We start from the raw sequence: 26,664 nt of genomic DNA on the forward strand, positions 1-26,664 counted from the left end.
TTACCTTCTTTGTAAAAAAGTCTTTGCAACTTCAAAAACTTCAATGACAGATTTAGAGGCATCTCTTTTCTTGACTTTCCCCATTTCTTCAGATAAGCTAATAATTGACTATATTGACTGAAGATATGTTCAAATTCTCTTTTCCAAGCCCTCTTTGTTGTTATCCCTCTTATTTTACTCTTTCCCACTTAAGATATAGTGCAATACAGATCTCATTATTACAGTCAAAAAACAGAATGAAAGATAAATCTGACTTTCCATCCATGGTCTTGTTCCAACCTTGAAGTTGTCTTGATTTCTTGGAAACCCATCCATGAAGAATTCATCCTTTTGAGCATTGGGAGCCATTGTCTGATCCATTTTCCTCTTTATTTTTAAGATTTTATGCATTTATTTGAGAGAGAAAGCATGAGCAAGAGAGTACAAGCAGGGGGAGCAGAGAGGGAGAGGGAGAAGCAGACTCCCCACTGAGCAGGGAGCCTGATATAGGGCTTCATCCCAGGACCCTGGGATCATGACCTGAGCTGAAGACAGCTGCTTAACCACCTGGGCCACCCAGGTGCCCCTAATCTATTTCCCTCTTTAACTGATGGTTTTCTCAACTGGCACAATCTTTGTACATCTTTAATGTATTTTTCAATGATTCATCATACTGTGAGTCTGGATTGCTCCTTTCATCATGAAGAAATTCTTCTGCAGACAGGTGTGTGTGTCATATTTTAGATCACTGGTTTACAGTGAAGAGAATGTAACTCAGGAACATTCAACTAGATGCATAGCATGAGGGTACAGGGCTTCCATGCCCTCTCCAGGCAAGTGTCTTCCCTCGAATCTCTCATTTATTTCTATTATTAAATTACAGAGAATGTTCCCTATTTTTCTCTATGGAGAATTCATTATTCTCACTTCCAGGAAGAACACCTGATTTTCTTTAGGGAACTATTCTTCTTTACTCCTTCCTCCTGTGATTCCGGCAAGGCTAGACATACATTCTTAGCTTCTAGACTGTGAACATGCCTCACTTTGGCTAATCAAAAAATTGCAATGATGGTCAATCTCAGTACTTTTGCTGGATCTCCTGGAAAACAGGTTTTCTATTCTGTTGGTATTGCTAGGCTAACAAACGATAAACCTGGAATTACTATGACTATTTCTATAAAGACAATGAAGGTTTGTTAATGAAGCTACCAGAGGAAAGCAGAATTGAGAATATGGAGAAAAACTGAGACTTTTTTTGTGTGTGACCTTGAACTTACAGCCTGTTCAGTCATGTGGGTCAAATTCTTTTTTTTTTTTTTTTTAAGATTTACTTATTTGAGAGAGAGAGCAAATGAGGGAGAATAAGCAGAGGGAGAAGAGAGGGAGAGGGAGAAGCAGGTTCTCTGCTCAGCAGGGAGTCTGATACAGGGCTCAATCCCAGGACCTCGATATCATGACCTGAGCTAAAGGCAGATGCTTAACTGAAGGAGCCACCCAGGTGCCCCAGTCAATTTTTTTTTATTAACAAATTCTTTATCAACAGAAGACAGTTTGATTGGATTGCTAATATTGCAACTAAAAAAAAAGGTGCTAAAATTAAAAATACAAGAAACAGCAGGTGTTGATGAGGATGTGGAGAAAAAAGAATCCTCATACATTGTTGGTAGGAATGCAAATTGGAGTAGCCACTGTGGAAAACACTATGGATGCTCCTCAAAAACTTAACAATAGAATTACCATAAGATCCAGTAATTCCACTACTGGGTAATTACCCAAAGAAAACAAAAGCACTAATTCGAAAAGATATATTCATCCCTATGCTTACTGTAGCATTATTTACAACAGCTAAGATATGGAAGCAACGCAGGTGTCCATCAGTAGACAAATAAAGAAGTGCTATATTTGTACACATACACATGGAATATTACTCAGGCATAAAAAAATAAAACCTTACCATTTGAGACAGCATGCATTGAACTAGACGGCATAATGCTAAGTGAAATAAGTCAGTCAGGGTGCCTGGGTGGCTCAGTGGGTTAAAGCCTCTGCCTTCAGCTCAGGTCATGATCCCAGGGCCCTGGGATCGAGCCCCGCATCAGGCTCCCTGCTTGGCAAGAAGCTTTTCCCTCCCCACTCCCCCTGCTTGTGTTCCCTCTCTCACTGTGTCTCTCTCTGTCAAATAAATAAATGAAATTTTAGAAAAAAAAAAAAGAAATAAGAGAAAGACAAACACCATATGATTTCACCTGTATGTAAAATTCAAGGAAAAAAATTCAAACTAACAAAAAGGAGAAAAAAAAAAGACACTAAAAAACCCAGACTCTTAAATATAGAGAACAAACTTGTGGTTACCAGAGGGGAGGTAGGTGGGAAATGGGTGAAATAGATAAAGGGGTTTAAGAATACACTTCTCTTGTTGAGGAATGTATAGAATTGTTGAATCATTATATTGTACACTGAAACTAATATAACACTCTATGTTAATTACACTTTAAGTAAAAAAAAAATAGTCTAAAGAGTAAAAAAAGGTGCTATTTATACATTGATATTAATTGTATGAAATGCTTTCCCTATAATCTATCAAGTATTATTTTGTTGTAATGATACTATATTAATAATTCAAAGTTAAACATCATCACCAATAATTTATAATTATAGAACTAAGGGTAGGAATGAGTAGACACTGGAGTTCAAAATGATCATGAATTACTTGTATACAGTACTGTTAGCTTCTCAGAGATGGGGGCATTACAAATGCAATTTGGAATTATAATTTGTTAGGCTATATTATCATACCAATAAATATCAGTCCTTAATAAGTTGAAAACTTATTAAATTTAAAGTATTAAGGAATTCTGAAAAAAAATAAAGCATTAGGGAATTCTGTAACTTTATCTTAATTCGACATTTAGTGAATACTTCTATTATGCAAAACAAATGACTCATTTTTATGGAGAAAAAAAATACCACTTGTGGATACCAAAATTTTTTCCAAATAAAAGTTGAGTGACTTTATATGAAAAATAAATAAAATCTTCTGAGAAACTATTATTTACTAGGACACACATTGTTGTGTGACTCAGCACAAAAAATTCCCAAAAACTAAAAGAGGAAATGGCCTTCCTCCTATTAAAGTCATCTCAATGGGATAGACAATCTTTTTGCTAATGCTACTTTTATGAGTGCATTGAGTGAACTCACGATCTTAGTTCTCTGTGGTAACAACAGAATTACTGCAATTACTGCTTTCTTCCTGAAGCTGTGAGCCGGTTGCGCAGAACCACAAGGATTTCCAAAAGAAACTAAGCACGAGTATGGAATCCATCTGACCCAGTGGCAGTATATCCACTGGCGGAAAATGAATGTGGACTGCTCTGCTGATAGTGAGGGGAATGAAAGACTTTCCTTTTCTGCTGGGTAGAATCCTGGAGAACAATCAGGACAAGCAGTGATGATGTTCATTTGGTAAACTTAGCACTTGTGACCATAAAACTATCAAGCCAGGATTCTTTGCACTGGCATACTACAACTAATGCAAAGGTCTGAAAGTGCCCTAAGGAATGTTTCTCATTTGTTTTAGAAGGTGCATTCCCAGAGGGGACAGAAAGCTTAATAAATGCTTTGGGAATGATTTAATCACAAGGAATCAAAATGGATCCAACTAATGGTTTAATTTACTTCTAATTTGGACATCTCTTTAGGAGAATGTAAGATCCAGTCATAGGTGAAGTTCATGGTACGAAGGAATTTGGTTTCAACTTAAGGACTGGGAAATGACATTTAGTCTTTTATGATGGGAATAATACTTCTTGAATCAGCCCTGGACGGAAGAAAATTGAAAAATAAATAGCTGAGAATATTGCTAATTGCTTTATAAATGTGGTCCACAGACTTCCTAACTTTTTGAGATAGATAACAAATACTGCATTACTGTATAAATTGGGCACAGATAGATTGTTTAACTTGGGAAAGTATGATATCTGGTTATGTGGTAGAGTAACAGTGTATCGTGTGTGTGTGTTTGTGTGTGTGCTCATGTATGGACACATATATACATGTCTTATGCATACCTGTATGTGTGTATATATGTATACATCAATCTACACACACACACACACACACACACACACACACACAAAATATCTTACAGTTCCAATTTAAAAATTCAATCACATGGGGACGCCTGGGTGGCTCAGTTGGTTAAGCAGCTGCCTTCGGCTCAGGTCATGATCCCAGTGTCCTGGGATCGAGTCCCACATCGGGCTCCTTGCTTGGCGGGGAGCCTGCTTCTCCCTCTGCCTCTGCCTGCCATTCTGTCTGCCCGTGCTCGCTCTCTCTCCCTCTCTCTCTGACAAATAAAAAAAAAAAAAAAAATTCAATCACATATCACATGTAGTTTACTGGTTAGAGGACTTCCACTTTGGGTTTTATAACCAAATACACTATCTCTGGTCCAGTAATACAACCACTGAATTATGAACATGATCATCAGCTAATTTGCAACAGTTAGGACATCATTCTTACTATGCAGTTTCTTGCCATACATAAAACAAAATGTCCTCCTGAGTTAAGTACCCAATCTACGTATATTTTGCAGATGGAACAAAATAACTTTCCTTTATTTTTTTTTAACTTTCATTTATAATTAATTAAAATTTAGCATGTGAACTCTGATTCCTAAGTTACTTATTTAAAATATAAGTACATGTTTTTTTCAGAGTAAAAAGTTAAGAATCTGTGTACATGTCCAAGTTGTAGAAAAATATATAGAGGGCTTTTTAAAAAAGTGCTTTATAGAGTGCAAAGGTTATCTGATTTGCTTATTGAAATACTGTCTCCTTGTTCCCAGCTCAGAGGTTCTGATCCAATAGGTCAGGAACAAGGCCAAGAAATATACATTTTTCTTTTAAACAGATAGATTGGGTGGTTTTGATATAGTCGGCTCAGGGGCAACATTCGGGAAATGGCATTAAGAGGCAAACAGCTAAGGCTTTTAATTTTATTTTTCCTAGTTTCAATTTGGGAACATCCTAGGGACTTAAAAGAGGCAGAGAAGCCTGTTCACGCTGTATGCTTTGACTTAAAAATGATTCTCAAGGAAGCAGAGTTCACTAGTGGAAACAATGGCAATTTTCTAAGCAGTTTATAACCAGGATGAAGAACACAGCAGACAAAGACAAACTGAGTGCTATCCTTTGCAACTCCAGTCTAAACAAGATACATGGCCTTTCCTTAACAGCCAAAGAAAAGGTGTTGTTGACTCAGACTCTCACACCCTAAAGAAGAAACTTCAGGTAAGAAAATGGTGATTTCAAGACACTTAAACCCTGTTACACAAGTCTGAAGTTTGCCAAATTGAAGACAAAAACAAAACAGCAAACAAAGAAAACAAAACCTTGCAAATATTTTCTCTATTCTTCCGCCATCCAAAGGCTTTTTATTCCTGAGGTTTTGAAACAAGTTTTGAATATTTCAAATATAACTTCAAATATCATTATTTTGCTATAATATGAATTCAACATCAAATGTGAACATCAAATGTGAAACCCTGGGGTGATCTGAAAATGGTTTAGCTTGACTTGGTGAAGGAGACAAAGATTTTTGCCTCTATTATGACTTCAATTGCAGAATATGCACTATGATGATCATTTCTTATAAGAAAGAGTATTTCTGTGCATTTATGTACCTGCATGTATATATCATACATATTATACATTACATATATTATTAATTATATCTATCAGTTCATTTGCTTAATGAAGGAAGTACTTTCATAAATTCACTTTGCCTTTAACAACACTTTTCAGATTCACCTAAGACGTGGCTTTTAGCTTGTTTATTCAGTGTGAGCTTTCTTCTAGCCTCTAGGCAGGTGTCACAGTGCAGTGGTTAAGAGCACAGGCTTGCAACATTAAAGTCTGCAATCTTTACTGACTGTGTGACCTTGGGCAAGCCACTTAACCTCCCTAATTCTCAGTTTCCCTACAGGAGTGATAGTAGTACCTATCATATTATTAGTAATAACAGTGCATGGGGATGATTTTAGTATCTACTTCATGGGGTGGCAAAGAGTACAATAATCCATAGTATAAGTACAATTTTCAAAAAGTTAACAATATGGCTTATTTACAAATATAAGTTAAATATGGGTCAAAGATTTTATTCAACCCAGTAACCAATGGATAAACCAATCAGATAGCAAGGTAGACTCACAGCATTTTGAGGATCTGGGCATTTATAAGCATTCTGAAGCATTATTAGTAACAAGATCTAGGTAAGATTCAACACTGATTAATGTCCAATGAGATAACAATCTATGATACTTGGGTTTATTTTTCTCCAGGACAGAAATTATTTTTGTGTTAGGAAATCACCTACAAGTTAAGATGTCACTGAGTCTGGACTTTTCATCAATAGCAGTGAATTTAACAAATCCCATTCTCTAAATTATTAAATAATTTGGAGTGTGCCTGTTAGATATTAAAAGGATGCTCCCTTGCTTTGTTTATATAATTTTCTTAATATCCTTTAATGTATGAGGACCTATAAAACTTAGTTACTAATATTTTTACCACTATTGTGTATTTTGTAGGCCAAAATATTTGTGCACTCCAACTAGATTATCACTTTTCTGTACCATGATGTTTGTCCATCGTAAGAGCAAATTCCTCTCATTTATACAAGAACATGTAGCTATTCCGGTTATTCTTCAGTCACAAGATGCACCTACTACTTGCAGGAATCAGAAGAATAACTATCGATTTACTGTATATACTGTCCAAGTAATTGTCTCTTCATTTGTCAGTTATTGATTGAATGTCAGACTCTGAGAATACTGCACTGGGTGAGACAGTTCTTTCTTTTGTGGAACTGTATCTTATATTTATATGCAATATTTAAGACCCATTTCTACTTCAAATGTGCCATAAGCATTGATCTGAAAAAGAACTATGGAAAAGCATTTTGTTAAGTGATGGCCATTTTTGGTCCCAGACTTCTTCATACAAATTATCTGGAGAAAGTCCATCAGTCTACTAGCTCAAGACATAGGTGGCAATGTAATGCAGGGGCTCACGTTCGTAGCTCTCCACTGCACATTCACTTTTTAAACATCCAAAATGTTTTTCTGTATTTTAAAATAAAGCAACCAAAATGTCATGAGAGATCACAAATACTCATTAAATACGTCCTCTCAAATCTACTTTGCTATTATTAATGTCAAGATATTTGGTTCCTCAAAAAGAATTTCTTTCTATAAAGTGAACAAAAGAAGTCATGAGAAATTAATATTTTTATGAAGATAAACCAGAGCATAATAAAATGAGCTAATGAATAATAAAGTTTTATCATTGTAAAACATATCATTTATCTTATGACCAAGAATATTCCTGCTGCTCTGAAAGTATTTCTATGGGCATATGCTGATGGACTCTTATACATTTCAGTGTGTCCATACACATGGGTATTTTTTACTATTTAAAAACCTGCACACATAGAGGAATTTACACAAAATAAATGGATTTTACCTTATACTATGGTTCTGAAGTAAGCAATTTTATCTTTTCCTCAAAAATTTAATATGCAGACATGTACATTTCTGCACATGATTTCAAGGGGCTTATAAACCCTCTAGAATAGTATTCTAGAGTAACAAATACACTACGAAAAACTTGTACCTACATTAAATATTTAAATGACCAGGGAGATTTTTTTAAAGTATGCTCTGCCAAATTATTTTCACTTTAAAATTTAAAACTCATTTTTAAATCTTATAATATGACTCAATTTATTTTGTAAATATGATTAAAAGTTAAGTGTACTTAAACTAGGGGATATATGTTAGACTAAATACTATTTTGGAGCTACAAATTTTAAACAAGGAATAGTTTATCTTCTCACTGAGATCATATTTACACTTCTGTCAAAAATGTTTATTATTGAGTTTAAGTGAGATATCAGTAATTTCTGAAGTATTCACAAATTGCATACACCTTTGATTTAAAAGCACAGTCTCCAACACTATCTTCACAATTTAAATAAATGATTCTCTTTTCAAAGGAGGACTTGAGTATTTTCTCTGTGAGAATAATGGTGTATCTTACAAGAGGGGCTGGCTTCCTTGAAGCAACATGCAGTAGTAATTACATGTTTGGAGAATGGAAGGCAAGTGTGCAAACCTTGATGCACTGCTTAGTTCCACTCAAGCCAGTGTGGATGTGGAAATGGAATCAAGAGTTCTCTAAAGAAACGGGAAGGCCCAGGAGCATGTCTGTGAAGGGTATGGGTCTGCATGCCTTCTCATGAGAGCAAGATTCCTCTATCTCCATGCCAGCTTTGGAGGCTTTGGATTTTAGCTTATTAAGGAAGATGATTTTTTTTTTAGGTACATTCAACATGTTACTTATACTTCATTTGATAATTTCAGTGCCAGATTTCAGATTCTGCATATTACATACAGATACAGAATATGACTTATCCTCAAATGATAGTAAGTGAAAACAAATATCCCTTCAGAAATTTGTGGCTAATTCTCATGAAATCACCCAACCAAATTGTCAGAGCTTGGAGACCAAACTAAAGATGTCCAATAGGCAGTAGGAAGCATTGGTGAGTCTCGGGAGGAAAGTCTCTGTGGTTGGGACTTTGTTGGAGGGTACCGGCTGGCTGGGCGGTGAGGCTTTTTAAAGGGAGGGTCAGAACCAAAGATACCATCTGTACAGATCTTACTTTTTATTTATTTTTTCTTTTGCATGCTGACTTTACACCACAAATAAAAAACTACTTTGGAATGGAACCCCATCTACAATGGTTTTCCGTTGATGAAAAGTACTTGGAAAATCGAGAAGGGAAGCAGAGAAAGTTTCTTTTTCTTTTTCTCTGTTTTGTTGCTCAGGAAGAAATGGACTTGAGACAGTAGGAAATAGTTATTTCACTGTTTGATTCAGAAAGTTGAATCAAAGATATTAATCTATACCTTTGAATGATAAGAGGTAATGTTTTCTAGAAAATCCACACACTCAAAATGTTTTGTATTTAGTTCTCAGAATGTCCACTGTTACAATAAAACCAAAACAAAGATTTATTTTATTTTAAAATTTTAAGGGCTTGGGGCACCTGGGTGGCTCAGTGGGTTAAGCCTCTGTCTTTGGCTCAGGTCATGATCTCAGGGTCCTGGGATCAAGCCCCGCATCAGGCTCTCTGCTCAGCAGGGAGCCTGCTTCCCCCTCTCTCTTCTGCCTCTCTACCTACTTGTGATCTCTCTGTGTCAAATAAATAAATAAATAAGAAATCTTTAAAAAAATAAAATTTTAAGGGCTAGATATGAATTCTGTGGTTGACTTAAGTCCTTTGGTTTCTGATTTCAATCTTTTCTGGCTACTCTCTACTGAGTGCCTAATTTACTACCTATTAACCTATCCTTCATGGGTGAAGTGTCAAATACAAAAAGACAGAATCCACACTAATTAATTCTTAACTCTGAGCAATGTTAAGAAGCTCATTGGGAATAAAGGTTTAATGTGCTCTTTAAAATAAAATTTTGGATTATCTATAGGTTTCAATTTTCCATTCCCCATTGTTATAGACAATTAAGAGTTGTATTTTGCGGAACCTTGGGTGGCTCAGTCCATTAAGCACCTCCCTTCAGCTCGGGTCATGGTCCCGGGGTCCTGGAATGGAGCCCTGCATGGAGCCCAGAGCCCGGCATCAGGATCCCTGCTCTGTGGGGGTATGCTTCTCCTGCTGCCTCTGCTCCTCCCCTCTATTCCTGTTCTTTCAGTCTCTCAAATAAATAAATAAAATCTTTTAAAAAAGTTGTGTTTATACCTAAATTGGATTTGTTAGAAAATTCCTTTTAAAGTAATGAAAAGGGGCTAATGATACTATTTTTCCCCAGGTATGAAACTAATATTTTTTGATGCTTAACTAATCAAACTTGAAAGACACTCTCAACTCATGATCTGTCAGGAAGTACAAGTTCCCCACTTTGTCAGCTATTTTTCAAAGTGGGTTCTTAAAAAATTCTCATATGCAAACAAAGAATGTAAAGACATAGATAACCTACCAGATTTCTTAGGAGATGGGAAATAATTTACAAAAATATCTTAAAATAATGCAAATAATATAAACACATGGCATACATGGGAAGAGACAATATAATTACCCTCCACATCCCCAGATAAAATTATAGAAATCTTCAAAACTTCTGGTCTAGGTCTACAGTAGGGTAGACTTGCTGGCTAGATGTTCAAATGCTCTGCTCTCTCTGACCTCTCCCTTAGTGATGAAGACCCAGGGCAGGGAACCATAGAAGTTCATTACCTTATCCTAGGAGAGAAAGATAGAGATTGTGGTTGTGGATGTGGATGTGGTTGCTTTTCGCCTGGCTGTACTGATCCTAAATGCGGTACAATAGCTGGATGCTGGTTATTCCCACATCTCCTCATCCTTCTCCAAGAAAAGAGTTTCTCTCAAGGCTATCATGGTAGATATATTTTTTGGCACCGCTTTCTAATGCGAAAGAAATTTGGGGATAGACGGTGAGAGTTTATTTTGAAGGTTGATGAAATTATGCTCCATTGTTTTCCAATTTATTTAAATAAAATGGCTAAAATATGAATAATTTTTACTAAGGACTTGGATTTTTTTTAAAACAGGGCTTTGAAATTTCTGAACTTAAAATCTCAATTGCAGAACATGATTTTCATGCAAATGAGAAAAGCACACATACTAGAGAATTTGTTTAGGCTTTTAAATCTTGATGTCAGAATTACATGAAAATAGCTTTACATAAAAATCGTATTTGTCTATGATATAAAGTACAAGATGGTAGTGTAGTCTGGCAAATAAAATCTTGGAAATAAATTTTTACATACGGTAATAGGAATAATGATAATAACACCCTCCATTAGCCATTCATTATTTATGGACCTTCAAGCATATTGTAGGTGCTGTGGCACTGTTGTCCATTCAAGGAATTGATTTGATAGTGGGTAGGACAAATAGCATATACACAGTACCGATATGACACGATACATGCTTATAGACACATATCCAAGTGCAAGGGGAATACCAAGCTGAGAAAAACGGATCAAGATGAGGCCAAGGCTGACAAAGCTTTATAAGGGACTTTATCTGAAACGATCAGGCATTCACTGGACATATAAGCAGCAAGTGGGGAGAGTCACTCTAATTGGAGAGACTGGTCATGTGGGTACAAAGGAGTGAACAAAGGTGAACTTTATGAGAAAGCCAAGCAGCTGAAAAGAACAAGTGTCAGAACTGAGTTTGGAAAAATTTGCGAGGGTAGGGGTGAGAAGGCTAAAAAAATCTGTATTTTTGTTTCTCACCTGGACAGGGCCATTGATGTATATCAAAGCAAGAAAACAGTATGAAGGAAAATAGGTTCCAGCTATTCTATAATAAAGATTTTCAGAAGCATAGAAAGAAACAGGTTCCCTGAGACAGAATAGGGTCTTTTTCAAGTTCCTTTATCCTGGTATCGAGAAAAAAGGAAATCCTTGCTATTCCAGAGACATCAGTACAAGAAGACTAGGAAAGCAAGCCGGGTTTCTGCAAGTGTGTCCTGGGTAACGGGCAACGGTGCCGAGAGTGGTAGGAGAACACAAGAAGAGAACTAACGTCCCGTGAGCATCCAACACATGTCAGGAAATATCTTTTAGTAATATGATCTTATGTGATTTTCACAATAACCTATGAAGTATGAATTATTATCTCAAAGTCAAATATGGTTAAATTAAGTTCCAGAGAAGAACCTGCCTGAGATGATACCACTGGTAGAGGCAGAGACAGGATCTGAAACCCTGCCTGTCTGGTATCATCACTTATACTCTTTTTGTAGATGCTCAACATAGCATCTCTCCAACCCACCATTCCCAAACCTCACTGCCTCTCAGGGACATGATTCTGAGTTGAACCCTCTATGGCTTTATAAGGAAGGTGTGGTGCAGTCAGAAACCAGGTCAGTACACCTCCATGAGACTAGAATGGGTCAATCTTTCAAAGAAGTCACAGTGGTGGAGAAAAAGGGATAGATGCCAGAGATATTTTGTAAGCATAACCGAGAGGATATGGTAATCCAATAGATATTTGAAATGAAGGAAAGCTGGGCATTTAGAAATGTATCTTCTAGCTTGAGAGACTGGATAAAAAAGGTACAATCAACCAACATCGAATATGGGAGGAGGTACAAGCTTCATGATTAGGAGATTAAATTGGATCTCAAAACAACGGGACATACTTTAGTAACTGCTCAAATAAATTCAGAAGAGAGGAACCAGAGATTTTACCATACCACATTTCATACATTTACTGATCATTAATTTATTGCAAGCCCAAGCAAATGAACACCATAGTAGACTATAAAATTCATTATCAGTCATGTCCAGACACCTCTGAAGGTTATTATTTGGGTTCATTTAAATATTTCAAATACAACTTAAAGATCTGAAGCAGACACTACTTTTCTGGTAAGAGATATGTAAATCCACCCTGCGAAGTTAATCTATTATGGCTATGGTCTGAAAGGCTGTTAGGGCAAACAAGAGATGTGAAGAGTAGGAAAATAGATTTACCACTGTGACATTTTTTCCCCACCATGATGCATTTTTATGTGCTTTAGCAACCACACAGTTTGAAAGGATTTGGCATAATATTACTTCTGATGGTCACTATCACTAAATCTAAACACCAGTTTTGACTACGAGGGGAAAGATGAAGAATGCTCTTAAGTATAAGCCTTCAGGAGGTAGGGATGGAGGTTGGAGAGATGAATAATTCAAACAAAAACAAAAATGACTTCCCCTTTCTCAGTTTTTGAGAGCTTCCTTTCTTATAGAATTACCTGGAGTTGAAAACAGGTAGAATTATATCTTTGAATCAATATGATATTTTTGGCTCTCTGTATTCAAAAGGAATGCCAAGAATGTACTTCGTGAACAAAGAACGCATTTATGAAATCACACTTAGCACACTGATGTTCATGTGCAGCTGTTAACCTGATTCCCGTGGATCCCAAGCCTGTTTCCACTGATAGATTCATATAAAGCCTATGAATTAATTCATTCTCAAGAATTAAAGTGCCAGGCAACATTGTAGGTATGGACCTGAGAATAAAACTGGACAAGTCCTTTCCTAATAGGGGAGAGAGACAATTAAAAGACCCCACATATATAGAAATATCATTTCCAAGAGGGCTAGGTGCTGTGAAGAGTGACAGGTAAAAAGGTCTCTTTTACACGGATGAGTTTAAAATAGTGGCCAGGGATCCGATCAGATAGCATTTTATAAGGCATGATAAGGGATATACGTTACAGTAGAATCAGTAGGACTTGCTGAAGGATTGAATGAGGATGAGAGGGAAAGGAAAGGGTCATGAATGACACCCATAGTTTTGACTTAAGCAACCAAGGGTTTAGTGGCACCACTGGAAAAATAGGGAAAACCTGGAGAGAAACAATTTTAGATAGAACCTTGAGAAGTTGATCTGGAGATACAGACTGGATATGCAACGATGGTGCAGAGCCATTTGGTGTCTAAGTCTAGAGGTCACGGGAAATTCAGGACTGAGGGTCTAAATCTGGAAAACTTCTGCATATGCAAATTTTTAAGGCACGGGAACTGTTGAAGCAATATCAGTGAGGATGAAGAAGGGAAGAGGGCTGAGATTCCCAGAGCATTCCTACATCTCGAGGTCCTAAAAAGGACAATGAACTGTAAAGGAGACTGCATGGGTAAGAGCTCTTGAAACAGAATACCTCTGCTCTCTACATTACTTCCCTGTAACTCAAACTGGCAACCCACTGCAGCTTATAAATTGTTGGTATTCTCTATCGTAACTGAGAATCAATGCACTGGGAAAATAAAACCTTTTAAAAAGAGTATTAAGGAGACTGGGGACCACTGGGATTTTAAAATCTAATATATAGAATAATAAATCAGTATAAATTTAAAAATATTTTTCATAGACGGTAACATTTTGTCTATCCCCTTAACAAAAAAATAGTTTAATTATTAAATACTTCTAGCTTGGAACTGTTGCTTACACGAGCCGTATGCCAGACCGTTCTTAAAAACTATTAAAAACCATGTACACTGCAACAGAATTATCTTATGGCTGCATTAATATCCTAAATAATAATACACATTTCTATGAAACCTGAAATTTTACGAAATATTCTTTGATTAACTCAGACAACTATGTAAGGTTTGCAAGGTAAATATTATTATCATCATTTTGCTACTAAGCAAATGGGATTCAGAGAGGCTGACTGATTTGAATCATGTCATCCAGCTAGGTATATATGACCTGAACGAGGATCTTATGACTCTCAATCCATTGCTCTTCCCAAGATCACACCATTTATTATGTGGTTTGATTTCCTTTTTTTTTTTTTTTTAAGATTTTATTTATTTGACAGAGAGAGACACAGCGAGAGAGAGAACACGAGCAGGGGGAGTTGGAGAGGGAGAGAAGCAGGCTCCCTGCAGAAGAGGGAGCCCCATGAGGGGCTCGATCCCAGGACTCTGGGATCATGACCTGAGCCGAAGGCAGAGCTGAGCCACCCAGGAGCCCCTGTGGTTTGACTTCTTATTTACATTTAGAATCAGAGAGGCAAGCGCCTCCGACTGTATTGCATGCGTAAGGGATAAGTGGTCCCGTCGCACTGGGAGTAAGCAGCCTAAGCAAGTGAAGCAGTAGCTGCGATTAAAATACTTTACTTTGGCCATTATGTTTAAAAATCACAGAAACGTGGAGAGAGTAAGAGCTAAAACAGATTTGTCATTCTATGTGAGATAACTATCATCCCTCCAAATAACAAAAATGTAAAATTGGATCTTCCAAGAGATGATGATGATGATTAAAATTCTTTGCTAAATCTGAAATTCTGCAGGCTTTCTTTCTGATATAGTATTTTATGTCTATTTTTCATTTTCTAGAAGCATTTCTCTAATTCACTTTTTCTTTGATCCATGTTCACTCACTGAAATGTTCTCTTAGCAATATTTCTAAGTTTCTACCCTATCTTCTTCCAGCAGGTTCTCAGGCCTATCCTCCTTACACCTTTAAACACTACTGGCCATTACTGAACCAGTTAGTCAATGGTGGTGGTCTTTCTTGGAAACAGTACTCATGACTTCCATTTTCCCAATGTCACATCTGCTTTTAGTTCCTTGATTTACCACATTGTTTTCACAACTATTCACAACTTATTTTTCTTCAACATGTAAATCTGAGAATGCTCACCATATTGTGACAGATTGAATTATAGGTTTTCATCACCACTCTGCCTCCTCATGTCCCTGCTCTTGTGAGAAGTCAGTGAGAGGATCACAGTCCACTTTAATATCACCCTCTCTTCTTAACTCCTCCTTAAAAAAAAAAAAAAAACGAGGCAAATTATTTCCTTTTGTTTTTCTCAAAACTTTTCCAGCCAAAATATACCCTGGCTCTGATGTATTGACGTAGCTGTAGCCCTTCCTCTTCCATTCCCACCAACAGCCACTTTTAAGAAATGGAACATCAGGTTTAGAAGTCAAAGAAGAGAAAAGATATGCGTGTGTGTGTGTGTGTGTGTGTGTGTGTGAATATAAACCATAATATCTGTGTTATACAATGCATACTAAATAAGGATATTTTGCTATTTTTTTTGTAATTAGCATTTATCAATATCTACCAGACACTGGATTAGAGAATCAATTAGAGAACTGAGAGCAAATTTAATTATGACACTTGGGAGAATGAGTTCATTGACCTGCTCCTTATGAAACCATTTATTTGGGGCACCTAGGTGATTCAGTCAGTTAAGTGTCTGCCTTTGGCTCAGGTCATGAGCCCTGCTCACTGGGGAGTCTGCTCCTTCCTCTGCCTCTGCCTCTCCCCCTGGCTTGAGCAATCTCCTCTCTTTCAAAAAAAAAAAAAAAAAAAAAAAAGAAGGATACTATTTATTCCATATAGGGGAGCAGGACTAGTATTATCAATAATGGAAAGGCAATCACAAATATTTTGAGATTTAAGGGGCCATGGGAAGACTCTTTTCTAGCAGATATGGGACACCAAATTGTTAACATATAATACAGAATAAGCTAGTAGCATACTACATTTCATACTTTGTGGGATTAAGGGAAGAATACCATAAGATTGTTGGCTATGTCAGCTGGGGTCAATTTCTCGTGGAACAAAGAAAAGAAACCAATAATTTTGGTCTTTCCTAATTCATGGAGATGATAAGAAAATCAGAGAAGATAATGTACTTGGAAGTAACTTGGAAAATATAAGGATTGTATAATGTAGCTTATTTTAAGGCTTTGTTTTTAAAATTGGCAATCCTGGGGCACCTGGGTGGCTCAGTGGGTTAAAGCCTCTGCCTTCCACTCAGGTCATTATCTCAGGGTCCCAGGATCGAATTCTGCATCGGGCTCTCTGCTCAATGGGGAGCCTGTACCCCCAACCCCGGCCTGTTTCTCCGTCTACTTGTGATATCTGTCAAACAAATAAATAAAATCTTTAAAAAAAAAATTGGCAAACTCATTACTTCTTGTCTTAGCCAGGAAATCAATGGATGTAACCTTCAATTAAAAAAAAAAAAAAGAGTTTTATTTGGTATGTTCCAGAGTGCTTACACTGGCTTTGATTTGGTCATATTTAGTATCATTCAAGATAAATTTAAAATTTGATTTACCTGAGTTAGTATTCAAATGGTCAAGCAAAACTTATAAAACATACATAGGGTAATAAATACTATTGCTGGTCAAATTTGTAAATCTTAACCACTTTATTTTAGGTTTATCCTTTTGTCTTTAAGATAGAAAACTAGTGACATCAAATAGTAACTGAAAAACAAAACAAAACAACGCATTTATGAGGTTGATTTTAACTAAGTATGCCAGTATCAACTCTCAAACTTATTATTTAAAATTTACCCCTTAAATTGAAAAGATATAAAAATATTGTCCATCTTTTTATGAAGTGTTATTCAGTAATTATTCTAAAACAACGTATTACTATATTTCCAAATATTGCATCTTTGATGGTATCTGACCATCTTTTGCATACTTCTCAACATCTTGGAGATGGCAGTAAGCAATATATTCCATTCTCTGAATATAAGTATAAATCATGATAAAGTGGTTCATAATTCTAGGAAACTAATGTTATTGAAATATTTACTCATGTCTCTTTCACTTTTGTTTATTAGATTCTAAGATTTAGACTTGCTAATTATTATTACTTCCCAAAGTTGGGTTGAAGTATTCCTACTGCTCAAAAAGGAATTTCAAGTGTCCTTGAAAAGAGTCCAATAAATTTGAATTAACTTTTTCACATTCAATATTAAATTTTTTCCTAATTTTATTAAAGTCTATAGTTTGTCATTATTAAGCATGGATTTTGGTTGAAATACTAATTAATACTGAATCTCATTTTAGGGGATTTATAAAATATAAAAACTTACTTTAACTTACTTCATATAGCTAATGTTCTTTTATTACCTTATTACAAACATTAAAAGTTTATGATCTTATATGTTGGTGTAATGGAGATACTGGTTAATTATAAAGTTTTTTATTAATAAATATAAATTAATTAATTTTCCAGTTTTATTTCTTTGTACAACTTACCATACCCAGCATGAACAAAGGAAAACCAAACCAAACCAAACCAGAAGATATTTTGAAAAGGGATAGCACTATAATGGTGATGTCAAAAAAAGAAGAGAAAAAATAATAAAGGAGGGTCTAGTTAATGAGGTAATTTACTAAAATTCTAATATTTCTTCTCTGAAATTAAAAGGTCCAAACTCATAAACTAGATGAAAAATAAAACCTATAAAAATAAGCCAAAAGATGAACCAACTGATACAAATATATAAAAATATTCAAGGGTGCCTAGGTGGCTCAGTAGGTTAAAGCCTCTGCCTTCAGCTTAGGTCATGATCCCAGGGTCCAGGGATCAAGCTGCCTGGCTATCTGCTCAGCAGGGAGCCTGCTTCCTCCTCTCTCTGCCTGCTTGTGATCCCCTGTCTGTCAAATAAATAAATAAAATCTTTAAAAAAAAATATTCAAGAGTTGGGAATAAAATCTTATTATCTCGTGCCAATTGGCTTAGCAATTAAAATACTTAAATGGGCATCAGGTTTGGAGAAATGAATACAACCATACAAATTTATAGCGATAATCGGTAAAATTCTTTTCAAAAGAACCTTGGCAATAAGCAACATGTCCCAATAATGTTCATATCATTTGACTGGTAATCTTACTGCTGGGTATTTGTCATGCAGAAATATTTAAGTAAAATAGTATGCATATGAAGCACTTCATTGAACTGTTTATAACAGTGAAAAACATGAAGTAAAACTCTCTTTGTTGTTCTACGGATAACAAGAAGTTAAAGGATATTTTTCTTGTTCCCTAGAATTTAGCCCAAAGCTGAAACCAGAAGGCAACAAGAACCAATACATAAGTTTATAAAGCTAACGATAAGGCTCTGTAAGTTTGAATAAGTCATTAAAGCTAGTCACAGTCCTGCAGGGCATACAGAGAAGATCCCAAAGTTAACCCTGTGCTAAAGACTGAATGTTTTTGTCTCCACCAAATTCTTTTTGTTGAAACCTGATCCCCAATGTGATGCTGTTAGGAGATGGGGCTTTTGGGAAGTGATTACGTCATGAGGGTAGAACCCTCATAAATGGGTTTAGTACCCTTAAAAAAGACAACCCAGAGAGCTCCCTCTTCCTCTCCTCCATGGAAGGATTAGAAGAAGGGAAAATACAGCCATCCGTAAACCAGGAAACAAGCTCTCTAGACACCGGATCTGCGAATACTTTGATCTGCGACTTCCTAAAAGCCTCCACAACTGTGAGAAATAAATTTCTGTTGTTTGTAGGCCACTCAGTCTGTGGTACTTTGTTATACCATCTTCAACAAAGACACCTCATTATACCCTCCCCTCACATTTGCAATTGAGAGGAAACAAGTAAGTTTCCTAGTGAGCAAAACTGAAGGAAGTACAGACAAAGCCCTGAGAGTAAATGCCTCCTTAAATATTTTGCTCTAGATTTCTTTACTAGTTGGATATTGGTTTGGCCTATAGACTCAATGCTACTTCTGTGGGATACACAAATGGGGAAAGCATAAATAGAGAGAGGAAGGGATAGGGTGGTACGGAAGAGGTGGGTGAAGGGGTGGCAGTAGGGGAGCCAGGAAGCCCATAATTTGCAGAGTTCCTGTGGATCAAGTGGAGGTCTGGGATGACATTTAGGTCTATGCTGTCATCTTCCGCCATTCCTCCTGTTCCACAGATCCTTCTGCTTCTGGAGTTGGCTTACTCTGTGAGCAGACTTCATGGTGCAGTATTGGCAGGATGTCTCACATACAGAATCGTCCGGATTTTCCTTCTGACCTACAGGAAATATGCAACCTCACTATGCTAAACAATGGGTTGGAGTCTCCACTGTCACCGCGCCATCAGTCCCATTGCCTTGTACATGGATTATTTTTAAAGTTCCTATCACAAACTTTCCGAACTCTGTGTCAGTTGATATCAGTACTGTCAATACCCGGGAAAAAAATCTAAAGATGTGTGTCTTATGTATGCATGTACCTAGTACAACATTTTCTCTGACTCATTCAGAGGGTTGCTTTACAGCTAAGCTCAGGTCTCTCTGTTGAGAGCTCTTCAAACATGAAGCAAATAAATATCTGCAGAAATCTCAGAGTTACACAGTGTCTGTATAATTCTTTAAAACAACCAAATATAAATCACAAGAACTCTTGTTTTCTTTCCTGATAACGGTGTCTCCTTGGGATCCTATAAAAGCAGAGTGCCATTCTGTTATCAGACAGTTTCCACAGAATATGTACTTGTCAATTCCATGTCTGACAAAGAATATCTTTCTATTAGCTCTCTGGGATTTGACAGAGCTGTGCTTTGTATAGTATGGCTTGCTTCATCAGCAACATGAGCCGTAGCACCGAGCGGCATCTGCTAAAGCAGTGAATGATGACAAATTTGACATATGTTTTGAAACACCTTAGTAATCTCACCCTTTGTCTTCTTTAACTTTCTAGATTAAAACTTCCTTTATGTCACTCGGAGTGAAGGCATCTGAAAGATTGCCAGAAGCAGAGGTCAAGTCACACTCCAGCTGGGCATCTCCTTTGTAAAATTTCACAATTTGGAGGAATGCCGAAAGCATTGCTTAGTTCATACACAACAGAATGATAATAAAAAGTTGGAGTGCCCAGCAGTTCAACAAGTGTAGCACCCCAACCGGTAGAGTTTCAAGGACTTGGAAAGAATGTTTTGCTAGCTAAATGGGGATGGGTGATAAGGACCACTGCCTGACTCCTCTTACTGAGCATCAGGTTTTTTTTGTTTTTTTTTTTTAAATTACTTCCAATCCTATTCACAGCCATTCAGAAAGTCATTATCACTATCAAAGATGCTTTTAAATTGATGATTTGTATATAATGATACATATTATATAAAGATGCACTTTTCATATTTCAAGAACTTAAAATCAAAGAGAACAGTAATGATGTGTACAAGACAATTCAGAAAGCTATGTTGCACGAAGTTAATACCTCTTCTTTGATAGCATTCAGTTGCAGGGCTGCCACATCAGCAAAACTGATACTTTTTCTGTACAATGGGAAGTGTAAGAATTACTAAGGGTGATAACCTGGCAGCATTTAATTTCACTTGTGTGTACGTGTGCATGTGCCTGTGTGCATGTGAGTAGCTATTTGGAACTTCAGAAAAACTATGGACTCATAACATTCAGGTTGGTCTACTTATAGCTATAATGTCTTTTGTTTATAAAACATTTGTGTAATTCATTATCTTATTTTGATACAACAATTTTGAAATTTTAAGGAGTCCAAGAATTATTTTAGCCCTTTTGTGGTAAATGAGACAGAGATACAAAGATGTTTGCAGACTTTACCAAGATGATACTATTAATAAGAGGCTCAGGGAGTATTAATTCATTGAACTTTCATTTGCTTATTAAATATGCATTTGTTGATTTTTTTTAAACCTTATTTTAGTTAGTAGTCACTGAGTACACCATAATTAAAGACATGTTCCTTGCCATTCAGAAGCTCATGGCATAGTGAGGGTGGGGGAGATATTTTTATACATAATCTACACATAAATGTAGTAAGTTCAACTGTAAATATATACAGATAAGAGCTGTGAGAGGCCAGTAAATTGAATAGCAATTTGTAAGAGACTCTGGGAAGATTCTGTTGAGGATGCAATTGCTAAGTGGTTCTCGGTTGAGAAATTCAGAATGGTAGGTTATTCTGGTTTAGAGATGAAGTTGAAAATGTAGACAGAGGCCATATTGTGAAGTATCTTTACACCAGGTTAAAGGTACTTGATTTTATCATTCTTCTGCCTCCTTGTTTTTGCCAAACCTATTGTCTCTCAAGTACCAAGTCCCCAAATTAAACAATTAAACAAATTATATAAAATATAGAAAGAACAGTTAAAAGTCAGAAAATCAGGAAAATATTGTAGAAATTAATTAAAGAGGAGTTTTAAGAAATAGTTTCTGGAAATGAAAGTGTTAAGAATGACTATAACCACAAAAATTTAATTAAAGATATACAATATAATACAATACAATAATAATAGGAAACTTCAGTACTCCACTATCAATAATGGAGGCAATCAGTAAGGTAATATATCATTTGAACAACACTAGAATAAATGAAACTAATGGACATATACAGAATGTTTCACCCAAAAAGCAGAACATACATTCTTCTCAAGTGCATGTAGATCATTCTCCAGGACAGATTACATACTAGGTCACAAAACAAATCTCAACAAATTTAAGAACACTGAAATCATTCTGGGTATCTTTTCCAACTACAATGATATAAAGCTACAATTAAAAAAAGGAAAAGGAGAAAACCCCAAAATGCATGGAAATTAAACAATGTACTCTTGAACAACCACTGGGTCAGAAAAGAAATCAAAAGGGAACTTAGAAACTATCTTGAAACAAATGAAAATAAAACACAACATACCAAAACTTACAGAATACAGCAAAGCAGTATGAAGAGGGAATTTTATAGTGATAAATATCTCTATTAAAAAATAAGAATGATCTTAATTAAACAATCTAACTTTACTCCTCATGGAATTAAGAAAGGAAGAATAAACTAAGCCAAAAGTTAGAAAGAAAGAAATAATAAAGATTAGGGCAGAAATAAATGAAATAAATAATAGAAAAACAAGAGAAAAAAATCAGTGATTTGGTTTTTTGAAAAGAGCAATAAAATTGACAAATCTTTAGTTAGATTAGTCAAGAAAAAAGAGAGAAGTCTCAAATAAATAAAATAAAAAATAAAAGAGACATTATTAGTGATGCCCCAGAAATAAAAAATATCATAAGAGATTACTATAAATAATTGTATACCAGTGAATTGGAAATGTAAAATAAATGGATAAATTCCTAGCGACATGCAATAGAATAAGACTGAATCAAGAAGAAATAGCATGAACAGATGAATAACACATAAGGAAATTGAATCAGAAATAAAAGATATCCTATCAAAGGAAAAGCCCAGGTGTGGATGACTTCACAAGTTAATGCTACTAAACATTAAAAAAATTAATACCAATTCTTCTTAAACTCATCCAAAAACAGAAGAGGAAACACTTCCAAACTCATTTTATAAGGCCAACATTACACCCAATAAAGATACCATAAGGAAAGAAAACTAGAGGCCAATTTCTCTGATAAATATAGATGCAAAAATCTTCAACATAATATTAGCAAACCAAATTCAACAGCACATTGCAAGGACCATACACAGGGACCAAGTGGAGTTTGTCCCTGGGATGCAAAGATGGTTCAACATATACCAATGAATCAATGTGATACTATAGTAGAAGAGTGAATGATAAAAATGACATAATCATCTCAACACAGATGCAGAAAAAGCATTTGACAAAATCAACACACTTCCATGATAAAAACTCTCAACAAATTAGGTATAAAAGGAATTTACCTCAACACAATAAAGGTCTTATACAAAAAACCCACAGTTAACATCACACTCAGTAGTGAAAAAACTGAAGGCTTTTCCTCTGATATCTGGAGCAAGGTCAGGATGCCTGCTCTCATCATTCCTATTCACCACAGTACTAGAAGTCCTAGCTGGAACAATCAGGCAAAAAACAAAAAAACAAAAAACAAAAAACAAAACAAAACCCAAAGCAGAGAGGAACAAGTAAAATTATCTCTGTTTGCAGATGACATGATCTTATATGTAGAAAATTCTAAGGATTCCACACATACACACACATATACAAACCCCACTAGAAGTAAAAAATGAATTCAGCAAAGTTGTGGGATACAAAATCAGCATATAAAAATTACATGTTTTCTATATACCAACAATGTGCTATTTGAAAAGGAAATTACAAAAACAATCTCATTGAAAATAGAATTAAAAAGAACAAAATATTTAGAAATACACTTAACTAGGGGTATCTGGGTGGCTCAGTCAGTTAAGTGGCTGGCTTTTGATTTTGGCTCAGGTCATGATCTCAGGAAATGGGACTGAGCCCTGCATTAGGCTCTGAGCTCAGTGGGGAGTCTGCTTGAGGATTCTCTCTGTCTCCCTTTGCCCTTCTCTGCACTCAGACTCCCTTTCTCTCCCTCAAATAAATGGATAAATCTTGAAAGAAAGAAAGAAAAAGAAAGAAACTAATTTAACCAAGGTAGTGGAGGATACATACACTGAAAACTATAAAATACTGATTAAAGAAAAAGCAGACACAAATAACTGCAAAGACATTCTGTGTTCATGGATTGGAAGAGTTAATATTAAAATGTCCATACCACCCAAAGCAATCTACAGATTCAGTGCAGTCCCTATCAAAAGCCCAAAGTCATTTTTCAGAGACACAGGAAAAACAATCCTAAAAATTCATATGGACCACAAGAGGTCCTGTGTAGCCAAAGCAATTCTGAGCGAGAAGAACAAAGATGGGGGTATCTTTACTTCTAAATTGCAAAATATATGACAAAAGTACAATAATCAAAACAGTATGGTACTGGCAAACAGACATACAGACAGAACAGAAGAGAGAGTCCAGAAATAAAATCCACATATATATTGTCAACTGATTAAAACCAGATTAAAGACTTCAACATAAGACCTGAAACACTACACCTTCTAGAAGAAAACATAAGGAAAAATCTTTCTAACATTGATCTTAGTGATAATCTTTGATATGATACCCAAAGTATAAGCAACAAAAACAAAAAAAAAATAGGCACATAGGACTATATCAAACTGAAAAGCTTTCATAGCAAAGAAAACAATCAAGAGAATGAAAAGGCAACCTAAGGAATGGGAGAAAATACTTACAAGTCGTCTATCTGATAAAAGGTTTATATCCAAAATATGTAGGGAACTCCTATAACTCAGTAGCAAAAACAAACAAAACAAAACAAACAAAAAAGTTACTAAAAAGTGGGCAAAGGAACTGAATAGACATTTCTCCAAATAAGGCATACAAAGAGCTGACAGGTATATTAAAAAGGGCCCAACATTATTAATCATCAGGGAAATGAAAATAAAAACCACTGTGATACCAATCCACATCTGCTGGAATGGCTATTATCAATAAGACAAGAGATAAATTTGTTGATGTGGAGAAAAGAGAACCCTAGTGCACTGTCGTGGGAATGAAATATTGCTGCCACTATGGAAATTGTATGAAGTGCACCTGAAAAATAAAAAAATAGAACTACCATATAATCCAGTAATCTCATTTCTGGGTATATATCCAAAGGAATTAAAATCATAATCTTGTCCATGTTCATTGCTGCGCTATTCACAAAACTAAGATCACAAAACAACCCAATCAACAGAGGAATGAATAAAGAACATGACTTTATACACACACATATATATATATACACTCACACACAAATATATGCATACATGTACACAACACACATATACCTATATGTATATACATGTTCTTTATTCATTCGTCTGTCAATGGATATTGGGTTGTTTCCTGATCTTGGTTTTGTGAATAGTGCTTTAATTCGTTTGCTTTAATTCCTTTGGATATACAAATGTATATACATATACATTTATGCATATACACACAATGGAATACTATTCAGCCTTATAAAGAAGGAAATCCTGCCATTCACAGGAACATGAATAGATCTGTAGGACATTATCTTAAGGGAAAAAAGTCAGTCAGAAAAGGACAACTATTATGTGATCTTTTTTATGCGGAGAATCTAAAACAGTCAAACTCATAAGCAGAGAGTAGAACGGTGATTGCCAGGACTTAATGGGGAACGGTAAATGGGAAGCATTACCCAAAGGGTACAAAGTTTCAGGTATGGGAGATGAATATGTCCTAGAGATGTACTGAACAGCATCGCACCTATTTTAATAATACTGTATTGTATACTTTAAAATCTGCTAAGAGGATAGATCATGTTAAATGTCGTTGTTACTAAAAAATAATGAAGAGGGCAAGATAAAAGTTTTGGTAGCTATGCTTATGACACAGATTGTGGCGATGGTTTCACAGATATGTACTTATCTTCAAACACACCAAGTTGTATACATTAAGTATTTATTGCTTTTTATATGCTAATTATACCTCAATAAAGTGGTTTTTAAAAAAAAGAGAAGGAGGGGCACCTGGGTGGCTCAGTGGGTTAAAGCCTCTGCCTTCCGCTCAGGTCATGATCCCAGGGTCCAGCCATCACAGCTGGCATGGGGCTGTCTGCTCAGCAGGGATTCCTCCTCTCTCTGCCTGCCTCTCTGCCTACTTGTAATCTCTGTCTGTCAAATAAATAAATAAATAAAATCTTAAAAAAAAAAAAGAGAAGTAACTTCTGTAACTTATAGCAAACGAGATTATGTTTTCTTTTTAGTATTGATTTGGGAATTAAACAAAAATGTATATAAAGCAGCTAATACAGTGTACGCATCTTCAAAGATGTTACATACAAAATAGAAAATCTCACATAGGCTCATTTGTTGATTAGGTACCAACCTACTTTTGTGGTATATCTCCTGATCCTACCCTGGGTCTAGTTTGCATTTGAAATCCATTAGGTTACTCACTTTTTCATTAAAAAAATCTCTTCTACTTCTGTGCCAATTCACTTTTTGTTTGATTCACTGAAAATACTCCGAATCTGACAATTTTGATTCATCAAAATCCTGCAAATATCATTTTAAATGTCAGGCTTTTAAGCCTTTCTTGTTTATTATAGCCAGAAGTTTTGTTTTGTTTTGTTTTGTTCTTTTAGGTTTTATTTATTTATTTGACAGAGAGAGACACAGAGAGAGAGAGAACACAAGCAGGGGGAGTGGGAGAGGAAGAAGCAGGCTCCCCACAGAGCAGGGAGCCAGATGCAGGGCTTGATCCCAGGACCCTGGGATCAGGACCTGAGCCCAAGGAGACTCCAGAAGTTATTTTCTTCCACGCGTTCCCATGACATATTATCTCTACCTTTTGCAGAATTGTATTTTTGTGGCAAATACCACCCATAGGTTGATCCACTTGATACCCTTTTCACCTTCTTTGTCTTCCTCTTCCTTTACCATAGAGGCTGCAAAAATGATGAGCAATGACATCCAGTCAAAGTATCCAAGTGCCAT

General features: G+C 35.8%; 1 pseudogene; it reads right to left on the minus strand.

The window, feature by feature from the left end:
• Window positions 1-26,664, minus strand: LOC111146662 (annotated as a pseudogene).

This window comes from Enhydra lutris, unplaced genomic scaffold (genome assembly GCF_002288905.1).
Source record: "Enhydra lutris kenyoni isolate GAN:26980312 unplaced genomic scaffold, ASM228890v2 scaffoldscaffold2, whole genome shotgun sequence".
NCBI classification, from domain to species: domain Eukaryota; kingdom Metazoa; phylum Chordata; class Mammalia; order Carnivora; family Mustelidae; genus Enhydra; species Enhydra lutris.